General features: G+C 40.3%; 6 non-coding genes across 6 annotated transcripts; all 6 read left to right on the top strand.

The window, feature by feature from the left end:
- Positions 1 to 864: 864 nt before the first annotated feature.
- On the top strand, positions 865 to 937 carry trnaa-agc (transfer RNA alanine (anticodon AGC)). Its single transcript has one exon. It is a non-coding gene; the product is annotated as a tRNA-Ala (tRNA).
- A 1,988-nt stretch (positions 938 to 2,925) lies between these two features.
- trnaa-agc (transfer RNA alanine (anticodon AGC)) lies at positions 2,926 to 2,998 on the top strand. Its single transcript has one exon. It is a non-coding gene; the product is annotated as a tRNA-Ala (tRNA).
- A 1,989-nt stretch (positions 2,999 to 4,987) lies between these two features.
- On the top strand, positions 4,988 to 5,060 carry trnaa-agc (transfer RNA alanine (anticodon AGC)). The gene has a single exon. It is a non-coding gene; the product is annotated as a tRNA-Ala (tRNA).
- Positions 5,061 to 7,050: 1,990 nt separating this feature from the next.
- On the top strand, positions 7,051 to 7,123 carry trnaa-agc (transfer RNA alanine (anticodon AGC)). Its single transcript has one exon. It is a non-coding gene; the product is annotated as a tRNA-Ala (tRNA).
- Positions 7,124 to 9,114: 1,991 nt separating this feature from the next.
- Positions 9,115 to 9,187, top strand: trnaa-agc (transfer RNA alanine (anticodon AGC)). The gene has a single exon. It is a non-coding gene; the product is annotated as a tRNA-Ala (tRNA).
- Positions 9,188 to 11,177: 1,990 nt separating this feature from the next.
- On the top strand, positions 11,178 to 11,250 carry trnaa-agc (transfer RNA alanine (anticodon AGC)). The gene has a single exon. It is a non-coding gene; the product is annotated as a tRNA-Ala (tRNA).
- The last annotated feature ends 785 nt before the right edge of the window (positions 11,251 to 12,035 follow it).

Genomic DNA, 12,035 nt, shown 5'->3' with positions numbered 1-12,035 from the left:
GCCAAGTATGTACCAGATCACCTTGAATTTATTTTCGTTTCTAAAGCTACTTTGAGATTCTGTGTGTAATGAAAAGTGCTATATAGAATAAATCATTATTATTATTAGTTATCCTACAGGGGAGGAGGAGCCCTTGTCATAATGGCTTTGCGATATGATGGACAGCCTTCTTTTCGCTACTAAACAGGTCCTAATATCTTAGTCTCTGTGCCAGTTCATTCTCTCTTTTGCCTTTGTTGTGGCAAGCAGAAACACACTGGAATTTAGGAAATCCCACCAAACCACCTAATTATTACTTAAATTAAAGGGACAAATTCTGTGGTCGCTTGGGGTAATGCAACAATCCCCTTTCGTTATCACATGTAGGCACATGTGTAGTTTATGAGACAGATCTTTGATTTAGTAGCTGTTCATTTGTTAGTAAATGTTGGGAGCTGTGCCTCTATTTATTCTACTGGAAGGCTGTCCTCTCCTCTGCTTACAGTAGAAAGGCCTTGGACCGACCCACTGAGACGCAGTGAGCATAAGAACGACAAAAGACAGGAAAACAGTGACCATGTTCGGGCGACCAACATGCATTTATTTCCCCACGATCATCTGATCCTGACGTTATTCCACAGACAGCCAGCAGGGGGAACTCCAGACTCACAAGTTTTTCTGCTAACCCCAAACTCACTAACCATACAATACAACTATTTCCACCACTAGGCTTACTGCAGTCACTGCTTCAACCGTTACTGAACGACCATGAAAAATACTTTTAGACAGCTGAAGCAAGCATACTTTATAAAAAGTATCCTTTCTTGTTGACGAGGGATTTGGCAGTGCGGTCATTGAGATTTCATACTTCTTACTGGATGCACAGGGGGATTAGCTCAAATGGTAGAGCGCTCGCTTAGCATGCGAGAGGTAGCGGGATCGATGCCCGCATCCTCCAATTATTTAGTTTGGTTCAATCAGCACACATTGTTGTTGTAGCTCTGGACTGATTTAACTAATCGAAGGATTAGTTAACAAATTGAATCAAGTGTGCTTGTCTGGCTCTAAAATGTAAATGTCTATTGTTGGGGGTTCCCGAGGACTACAGTTGGGAAACACGAGTGGAAGGTAGAGCATGGTGACGAGTTGAAATATGAATTCAGAACAGACCTATCGGTAGACGATGCTATCATGGCTTTTAATAACATATTAGGCTAAGTAGTGTTTTATACTATGTACTTTCAATTGTTTTGAGTTGATGACATATTTCTCATGCAGTGTTTTAATAGGATTATTTAGGGACAGTTCAAAAGTTACTGGGTGACTGGGGGCTCGTAACTCTCAAACTCTAGGGGTGTTTCTCCAAACATACTACGATGCTCCACACTCACGCTCCGATTGTATTCTCCACTACATTCTTTTGAGTACGTTCTTGTGAGGTCAAGAGTGAGGAGAATGCATAAAACAATACATTTAAGAAGCACTCGCACTCCCCCTACTGTATTACCTCACGCTTCACCGCCCCATTCGCTGAACCTCCTTCCAGCCAGGACAATGTCAACAATCGACGAAACAAGATATACACAAAGCAAACGTTTGACTTCATAATTATCAGCTAAATATGTGAATCGTAATAATTTAGCTAGCCAGATAGTTAAACAGGAAAAAATGACCTAAAACTAATATTATGCAAGATAGATGTCAATTCTTCATGGTTACAGTAGCTAGCTAACAATTCGTTGTGGCTATCAGCTAGCCAGTCAGCCCTATTGACTAATTATGGGCTTGCGATATAAGGTACGTAGGCAGGTAAACATGCCGAACAATACCAAATTACTCATGAACCATTAAGAGAGATCACAATTTTAGTGCTTTATTAAAAGGTAAAACAAAAATAACAGGAGTTATACATATATTTCTATCTCTATATTGAAAATAATTGGTATGTAGCACAAATCTCTAGCACATACAAGTGCGAGCAAAATATCTGAAGTGAACTGCCTTACTGCCTCAACTCCTCTAACTACAGACTCCATCACTCTCCATCTTATTATTATCATCTGAAGCTGTGGAAGCCATCGGCCAAGTATGTACCAGATCACCTTGAATTTATTTTCGTTTCTAAAGCTACTTTGAGATTCTGTGTGTAATGAAAAGTGCTATATAGAATAAATCATTATTATTATTAGTTATCCTACAGGGGAGGAGGAGCCCTTGTCATAATGGCTTTGCGATATGATGGACATCCTTCTTTTCGCTACTAAACAGGTCCTAATATCTTAGTCTCTGTGCCAGTTCATTCTCTCTTTTGCCTTTGTTGTGGCAAGCAGAAACACACTGGAATTTAGGAAATCCCACCAAACCACCTAATTATTACTTAAATTAAAGGGACAAATTCTGTGGTCGCTTGGGGTAATGCAACAATCCCCTTTCGTTATCACATGTAGGCACATGTGTAGTTTATGAGACAGATCTTTGATTTAGTAGCTGTTCATTTGTTAGTAAATGTTGGGAGCTGTGCCTCTATTTATTCTACTGGAAGGCTGTCCTCTCCTCTGCTTACAGTAGAAAGGCCTTGGACCGACCCACTGAGACGCAGTGAGCATAAGAACGACAAAAGACAGGAAAACAGTGACCATGTTCGGGCGACCAACATGCATTTATTTCCCCACGATCATCTGATCCTGACGTTATTCCACAGACAGCCAGCAGGGGGAACTCCAGACTCACAAGTTTTTCTGCTAACCCCAAACTCACTAACCATACAATACAACTATTTCCACCACTAGGCTTACTGCAGTCACTGCTTCAACCGTTACTGAACGACCATGAAAAATACTTTTAGACAGCTGAAGCAAGCATACTTTATAAAAAAGTATCCTTTCTTGTTGACGAGGGATTTGGCAGTGCGGTCATTGAGATTTCATACTTCTTACTGGATGCACAGGGGGATTAGCTCAAATGGTAGAGCGCTCGCTTAGCATGCGAGAGGTAGCGGGATCGATGCCCGCATCCTCCAATTATTTAGTTTGGTTCAATCAGCACACATTGTTGTTGTAGCTCTGGACTGATTTAACTAATCGAAGGATTAGTTAACAAATTGAATCAAGTGTGCTTGTCTGGCTCTAAAATGTAAATGTCTATTGTTGGGGGTTCCCGAGGACTACAGTTGGGAAACACGAGTGGAAGGTAGAGCATGGTGACGAGTTGAAATATGAATTCAGAACAGACCTATCGGTAGACGATGCTATCATGGCTTTTAATAACATATTAGGCTAAGTAGTGTTTTATACTATGTACTTTCAATTGTTTTGAGTTGATGACATATTTCTCATGCAGTGTTTTAATAGGATTATTTAGGGACAGTTCAAAAGTTACTGGGTGACTGGGGGCTCGTAACTCTCAAACTCTAGGGGTGTTTCTCCAAACATACTACGATGCTCCACACTCACGCTCCGATTGTATTCTCCACTACATTCTTTTGAGTACGTTCTTGTGAGGTCAAGAGTGAGGAGAATGCATAAAACAATACATTTAAGAAGCACTCGCACTCCCCCTACTGTATTACCTCACGCTTCACCGCCCCATTCGCTGAACCTCCTTCCAGCCAGGACAATGTCAACAATAGACGAAACAAGATATACACAAAGCAAACGTTTGACTTCATAATTATCAGCTAAATATGTGAATCGTAATAATTTAGCTAGCCAGATAGTTAAACAGGAAAAAATGACCTAAAACTAATATTATGCAAGATAGATGTCAATTCTTCATGGTTACAGTAGCTAGCTAACAATTCGTTGTGGCTATCAGCTAGCCAGTCAGCCCCTATTGACTAATTATGGGCTTGCGATATAAGGTACGTAGGCCGGTAAACATGCCAAACAATACCAAATTACTCATGAACCATTAAGAGAGATCACAATTTTAGTGCTTTATTAAAAGGTAAAACAAAAATAACAGGAGTTATACATATATTTCTATCTCTATATTGAAAATAATTGGTATGTAGCACAAATCTCTAGCACATACAAGTGCGAGCAAAATATCTGAAGTGAACTGCCTTACTGCCTCAACTCCTCTAACTACAGACTCCATCACTCTCCATCTTATTATTATCATCTGAAGCTGTGGAAGCCATCGGCCAAGTATGTACCAGATCACCTTGAATTTATTTTCGTTTCTAAAGCTACTTTGAGATTCTGTGTGTAATGAAAAGTGCTATATAGAATAAATCATTATTATTATTAGTTATCCTACAGGGGAGGAGGAGCCCTTGTCATAATGGCTTTGCGATATGATGGACAGCCTTCTTTTCGCTACTAAACAGGTCCTAATATCTTAGTCTCTGTGCCAGTTCATTCTCTCTTTTGCCTTTGTTGTGGCAAGCAGAAACACACTGGAATTTAGGAAATCCCACCAAACCACCTAATTATTACTTAAATTAAAGGGACAAATTCTGCGGTCGCTTGGGGTAATGCAACAATCCCCTTTCGTTATCACATGTAGGCACATGTGTAGTTTATGAGACAGATCTTTGATTTAGTAGCTGTTCATTTGTTAGTAAATGTTGGGAGCTGTGCCTCTATTTATTCTACTGGAAGGCTGTCCTCTCCTCTGCTTACAGTAGAAAGGCCTTGGACCGACCCACTGAGACGCAGTGAGCATAAGAACGACAAAAGACAGGAAAACAGTGACCATGTTCGGGCGACCAACATGCATTTATTTCCCCACGATCATCTGATCCTGACGTTATTCCACAGACAGCCAGCAGGGGGAACTCCAGACTCACAAGTTTTTCTGCTAACCCCAAACTCACTAACCATACAATACAACTATTTCCACCACTAGGCTTACTGCAGTCACTGCTTCAACCGTTACTGAACGACCATGAAAAATACTTTTAGACAGCTGAAGCAAGCATACTTTATAAAAAAGTATCCTTTCTTGTTGACGAGGGATTTGGCAGTGCGGTCATTGAGATTTCATACTTCTTACTGGATGCACAGGGGGATTAGCTCAAATGGTAGAGCGCTCGCTTAGCATGCGAGAGGTAGCGGGATCGATGCCCGCATCCTCCAATTATTTAGTTTGGTTCAATCAGCACACATTGTTGTTGTAGCTCTGGACTGATTTAACTAATCGAAGGATTAGTTAACAAATTGAATCAAGTGTGCTTGTCTGGCTCTAAAATGTAAATGTCTATTGTTGGGGGTTCCCGAGGACTACAGTTGGGAAACACGAGTGGAAGGTAGAGCATGGTGACGAGTTGAAATATGAATTCAGAACAGACCTATCGGTAGACGATGCTATCATGGCTTTTAATAACATATTAGGCTAAGTAGTGTTTTATACTATGTACTTTCAATTGTTTTGAGTTGATGACATATTTCTCATGCAGTGTTTTAATAGGATTATTTAGGGACAGTTCAAAAGTTACTGGGTGACTGGGGGCTCGTAACTCTCAAACTCTAGGGGTGTTTCTCCAAACATACTACGATGCTCCACACTCATGCTCCGATTGTATTCTCCACTACATTCTTTTGAGTACGTTCTAGTGAGGTCAAGAGTGAGGAGAATGCATAAAACAATACATTTAAGAAGCACTCGCACTCCCCCTACTGTATTACCTCACGCTTCACCGCCCCATTCGCTGAACCTCCTTCCAGCCAGGACAATGTCAACAATAGACGAAACAAGATATACACAAAGCAAACGTTTGACTTCATAATTATCAGCTAAATATGTGAATCGTAATAATTTAGCTAGCCAGATAGTTAAACAGGAAAAAATGACCTAAAACTAATATTATGCAAGATAGATGTCAATTCTTCATGGTTACAGTAGCTAGCTAACAATTCGTTGTGGCTATCAGCTAGCCAGTCAGCCCCTATTGACTAATTATGGGCTTGCGATATAAGGTACGTAAGGCCGGTAAACATGCCGAACAATACCAAATGACTCATGAACCATTAAGAGAGATCACAATTTTAGTGCTTTATTAAAAGGTAAAACAAAAATAACAGGAGTTATACATATATTTCTATCTCTATATTGAAAATAATTGGTATGTAGCACAAATCTCTAGCACATACAAATGCTATCAAAATATCTGAAGTGAACTGCCTTACTGCCTCAACTCCTCTAACTACAGACTCCATCACTCTCCATCTTATTATTATCATCTGAAGCTGTGGAAGCCATCGGCCAAGTATGTACCAGATCACCTTGAATTTATTTTCGTTTCTAAAGCTACTTTGAGATTCTGTGTGTAATGAAAAGTGCTATATAGAATAAATCATTATTATTATTAGTTATCCTACAGGGGAGGAGGAGCCCTTGTCATAATGGCTTTGCGATATGATGGACAGCCTTCTTTTCGCTACTAAACAGGTCCTAATATCTTAGTCTCTGTGCCAGTTCATTCTCTCTTTTGCCTTTGTTGTGGCAAGCAGAAACACACTGGAATTTAGGAAATCCCACCAAACCACCTAATTATTACTTAAATTAAAGGGACAAATTCTGTGGTCGCTTGGGGTAATGCAACAATCCCCTTTCGTTATCACATGTAGGCACATGTGTAGTTTATGAGACAGATCTTTGATTTAGTAGCTGTTCATTTGTTAGTAAATGTTGGGAGCTGTGCCTCTATTTATTCTACTGGAAGGCTGTCCTCTCCTCTGCTTACAGTAGAAAGGCCTTGGACCGACCCACTGAGACGCAGTGAGCATAAGAACGACAAAAGACAGGAAAACAGTGACCATGTTCGGGCGACCAACATGCATTTATTTCCCCACGATCATCTGATCCTGACGTTATTCCACAGACAGCCAGCAGGGGGAACTCCAGACTCACAAGTTTTTCTGCTAACCCCAAACTCACTAACCATACAATACAACTATTTCCACCACTAGGCTTACTGCAGTCACTGCTTCAACCGTTACTGAACGACCATGAAAAATACTTTTAGACAGCTGAAGCAAGCATACTTTATAAAAAAGTATCCTTTCTTGTTGACGAGGGATTTGGCAGTGCGGTCATTGAGATTTCATACTTCTTACTGGATGCACAGGGGGATTAGCTCAAATGGTAGAGCGCTCGCTTAGCATGCGAGAGGTAGCGGGATCGATGCCCGCATCCTCCAATTATTTAGTTTGGTTCAATCAGCACACATTGTTGTTGTAGCTCTGGACTGATTTAACTAATCGAAGGATTAGTTAACAAATTGAATCAAGTGTGCTTGTCTGGCTCTAAAATGTAAATGTCTATTGTTGGGGGTTCCCGAGGACTACAGTTGGGAAACACGAGTGGAAGGTAGAGCATGGTGACGAGTTGAAATATTAATTCAGAACAGACCTATCGGTAGACGATGCTATCATGGCTTTTAATAACATATTAGGCTAAGTAGTGTTTTATACTATGTACTTTCAATTGTTTTGAGTTGATGACATATTTCTCATGCAGTGTTTTAATAGGATTATTTAGGGACAGTTCAAAAGTTACTGGGTGACTGGGGGCTCGTAACTCTCAAACTCTAGGGGTGTTTCTCCAAACATACTACGATGCTCCACACTCATGCTCCGATTGTATTCTCCACTACATTCTTTTGAGTACGTTCTTGTGAGGTCAAGAGTGAGGAGAATGCATAAAACAATACATTTAAGAAGCACTCGCACTCCCCCTACTGTATTACCTCACGCTTCACCGCCCCATTCGCTGAACCTCCTTCCAGCCAGGACAATGTCAACAATAGACGAAACAAGATATACACAAAGCAAACGTTTGACTTCATAATTATCAGCTAAATATGTGAATCGTAATAATTTAGCTAGCCAGATAGTTAAACAGGAAAAAATGACCTAAAACTAATATTATGCAAGATAGATGTCAATTCTTCATGGTTACAGTAGCTAGCTAACAATTCGTTGTGGCTATCAGCTAGCCAGTCAGCCCCTATTGACTAATTATGGGCTTGCAATATAAGGTACGTAAGGCCGGTAAACATGCCGAACAATACCAAATGACTCATGAACCATTAAGAGAGATCACAATTTTAGTGCTTTATTAAAAGGTAAAACAAAAATAACAGGTGTTATACATATATTTCTATCTCTATATTGAAAATAATTGGTATGTAGCACAAATCTCTAGCACATACAAGTGCGAGCAAAATATCTGAAGTGAACTGCCTTACTGCCTCAACTCCTCTAACTACAGACTCCATCACTCTCCATCTTATTATTATCATCTGAAGCTGTGGAAGCCATCGGCCAAGTATGTACCAGATCACCTTGAATTTATTTTCGTTTCTAAAGCTACTTTGAGATTCTGTGTGTAATGAAAAGTGCTATATAGAATAAATCATTATTGTTATTAGTTATCCTACAGGGGAGGAGGAGCCCTTGTCATAATGGCTTTGCGATATGATGGACAGCCTTCTTTTCGCTACTAAACAGGTCCTAATATCTTAGTCTCTGTGCCAGTTCATTCTCTCTTTTGCCTTTGTTGTGGCAAGCAGAAACACACTGGAATTTAGGAAATCCCACCAAACCACCTAATTATTACTTAAATTAAAGGGACAAATTCTGTGGTCGCTTGGGGTAATGCAACAATCCCCTTTTCGTTATCACATGTAGGCACATGTGTAGTTTATGAGACAGATCTTTGATTTAGTAGCTGTTCATTTGTTAGTAAATGTTGGGAGCTGTGCCTCTATTTATTCTACTGGAAGGCTGTCCTCTCCTCTGCTTACAGTAGAAAGGCCTTGGACCGACCCACTGAGACGCAGTGAGCATAAGAACGACAAAAGACAGGAAAACAGTGACCATGTTCGGGCGACCAACATGCATTTATTTCCCCACGATCATCTGATCCTGACGTTATTCCACAGACAGCCAGCAGGGGGAACTCCAGACTCACAAGTTTTTCTGCTAACCCCAAACTCACTAACCATACAATACAACTATTTCCACCACTAGGCTTACTGCAGTCACTGCTTCAACCGTTACTGAACGACCATGAAAAATACTTTTAGACAGCTGAAGCAAGCATACTTTATAAAAAAGTATCCTTTCTTGTTGACGAGGGATTTGGCAGTGCGGTCATTGAGATTTCATACTTCTTACTGGATGCACAGGGGGATTAGCTCAAATGGTAGAGCGCTCGCTTAGCATGCGAGAGGTAGCGGGATCGATGCCCGCATCCTCCAATTATTTAGTTTGGTTCAATCAGCACACATTGTTGTTGTAGCTCTGGACTGATTTAACTAATCGAAGGATTAGTTAACAAATTGAATCAAGTGTGCTTGTCTGGCTCTAAAATGTAAATGTCTATTGTTGGGGGTTCCCGAGGACTACAGTTGGGAAACACGAGTGGAAGGTAGAGCATGGTGACGAGTTGAAATATTAATTCAGAACCGACCTATCGGTAGACGATGCTATCATGGCTTTTAATAACATATTAGGCTAAGTAGTGTTTTATACTATGTACTTTCAATTGTTTTGAGTTGATGACATATTTCTCATGCAGTGTTTTAATAGGATTATTTAGGGACAGTTCAAAAGTTACTGGGTGACTGGGGGCTCGTAACTCTCAAACTCTAGGGGTGTTTCTCCAAACATACTACGATGCTCCACACTCATGCTCCGATTGTATTCTCCACTACATTCTTTTGAGTACGTTCTTGTGAGGTCAAGAGTGAGGAGAATGCATAAAACAATACATTTAAGAAGCACTCGCACTCCCCCTACTGTATTACCTCACGCTTCACCGCCCCATTCGCTGAACCTCCTTCCAGCCAGGACAATGTCAACAATAGACGAAACAAGATATACACACAGCAAACGTTTGACTTCATAATTATCAGCTAAATATGTGAATCGTAATAATTTAGCTAGCCAGATAGTTAAACAGGAAAAAATGACCTAAAACTAGTATTATGCAAGATAGATGTCAATTCTTCATGGTTACAGTAGCTAGCTAACAATTCGTTGTGGCTATCAGCTAGCCAGTCAGCCCCTATTGACTAATTATGGGCTTGCGATATAAGGTACGTAAGGCCGGTAAACATGCCGAACAATACCAAATGACTCATGAACCATTAAGAGAGATCACAATTTTAGTGCTTTATTAAAAGGTAAAACAAAAATAACAGGTGTTATACATATATTTCTATCTCTATATTGAAAATAATTGGTATGTAGCACAAATCTCTAGCACATACAAGTGCGAGCAAAATATCTGAAGTGAACTGCCTTACTGCCTCAACTCCTCTAACTACAGACTCCATCACTCTCCATCTTATTATTATCATCTGAAGCTGTGGAAGCCATCGGCCAAGTATGTACCAGATCACCTTGAATTTATTTTCGTTTCTAAAGCTACTTTGAGATTCTGTGTATAATGAAAAGTGCTATATAGAATAAATCATTATTGTTATTAGTTATCCTACAGGGGAGGAGGAGCCCTTGTCATAATGGCTTTGCGATATGATGGACAGCCTTCTTTTCGCTACTAAACAGGTCCTAATATCTTAGTCTCTGTGCCAGTTCATTCTCTCTTTTGCCTTTGTTGTGGCAAGCAGAAACACACTGGAATTTAGGAAATCCCACCAAACCACCTAATTATTACTTAAATTAAAGGGACAAATTCTGTGGTCGCTTGGGGTAATGCAACAATCCCCTTTTCGTTATCACATGTAGGCACATGTGTAGTTTATGAGACAGATCTTTGATTTAGTAGCTGTTCATTTGTTAGTAAATGTTGGGAGCTGTGCCTCTATTTATTCTACTGGAAGGCTGTCCTCTCCTCTGCTTACAGTAGAAAGGCCTTGGACCGACCCACTGAGACGCAGTGAGCATAAGAACGACAAAAGACAGGAAAACAGTGACCATGTTCGGGCGACCAACATGCATTTATTTCCCCACGATCATCTGATCCTGACGTTATTCCACAGACAGCCAGCAGGGGGAACTCCAGACTCACAAGTTTTTCTGCTAACCCCAAACTCACTAACCATACAATACAACTATTTCCACCACTAGGCTTACTGCAGTCACTGCTTCAACCGTTACTGAACGACCATGAAAAATACTTTTAGACAGCTGAAGCAAGCATACTTTATAAAAAGTATCCTTTCTTGTTGACGAGGGATTTGGCAGTGCGGTCATTGAGATTTCATACTTCTTACTGGATGCACAGGGGGATTAGCTCAAATGGTAGAGCGCTCGCTTAGCATGCGAGAGGTAGCGGGATCGATGCCCGCATCCTCCAATTATTTAGTTTGGTTCAATCAGCACACATTGTTGTTGTAGCTCTGGACTGATTTAACTAATCGAAGGATTAGTTAACAAATTGAATCAAGTGTGCTTGTCTGGCTCTAAAATGTAAATGTCTATTGTTGGGGGTTCCCGAGGACTACAGTTGGGAAACACGAGTGGAAGGTAGAGCATGGTGACGAGTTGAAATATGAATTCAGAACCGACCTATCGGTAGACGATGCTATCATGGCTTTTAATAACATATTAGGCTAAGTAGTGTTTTATACTATGTACTTTCAATTGTTTTGAGTTGATGACATATTTCTCATGCAGTGTTTTAATAGGATTATTTAGGGACAGTTCAAAAGTTACTGGGTGACTGGGGGCTCGTAACTCTCAAACTCTAGGGGTGTTTCTCCAAACATACTACGATGCTCCACACTCATGCTCCGATTGTATTCTCCACTACATTCTTTTGAGTACGTTCTTGTGAGGTCAAGAGTGAGGAGAATGCATAAAACAATACATTTAAGAAGCACTCGCACTCCCCCTACTGTATTACCTCACGCTTCACCGCCCCATTCGCTGAACCTCCTTCCAGCCAGGACAATGTCAACAATAGACGAAACAAGATATACACACAGCAAACGTTTGACTTCATAATTATCAGCTAAATATGTGAATCGTAATAATTTAGCTAGCCAGATAGTTAAACAGGAAAAAATGACCTAAAACTAGTATTATGCAAGATAGATGTCAATTCTTCATGGTTACAGTAGCTAGCTAACAATTCGTTGT

This window comes from Salmo salar, chromosome ssa09 (genome assembly GCF_905237065.1).
Source record: "Salmo salar chromosome ssa09, Ssal_v3.1, whole genome shotgun sequence".
Taxonomy (NCBI): Eukaryota; Metazoa; Chordata; class Actinopteri; order Salmoniformes; family Salmonidae; genus Salmo; species Salmo salar.
Note: the sequence above shows the minus strand (reverse complement) of the source record. Positions and strands in the feature narration are given on the sequence as shown.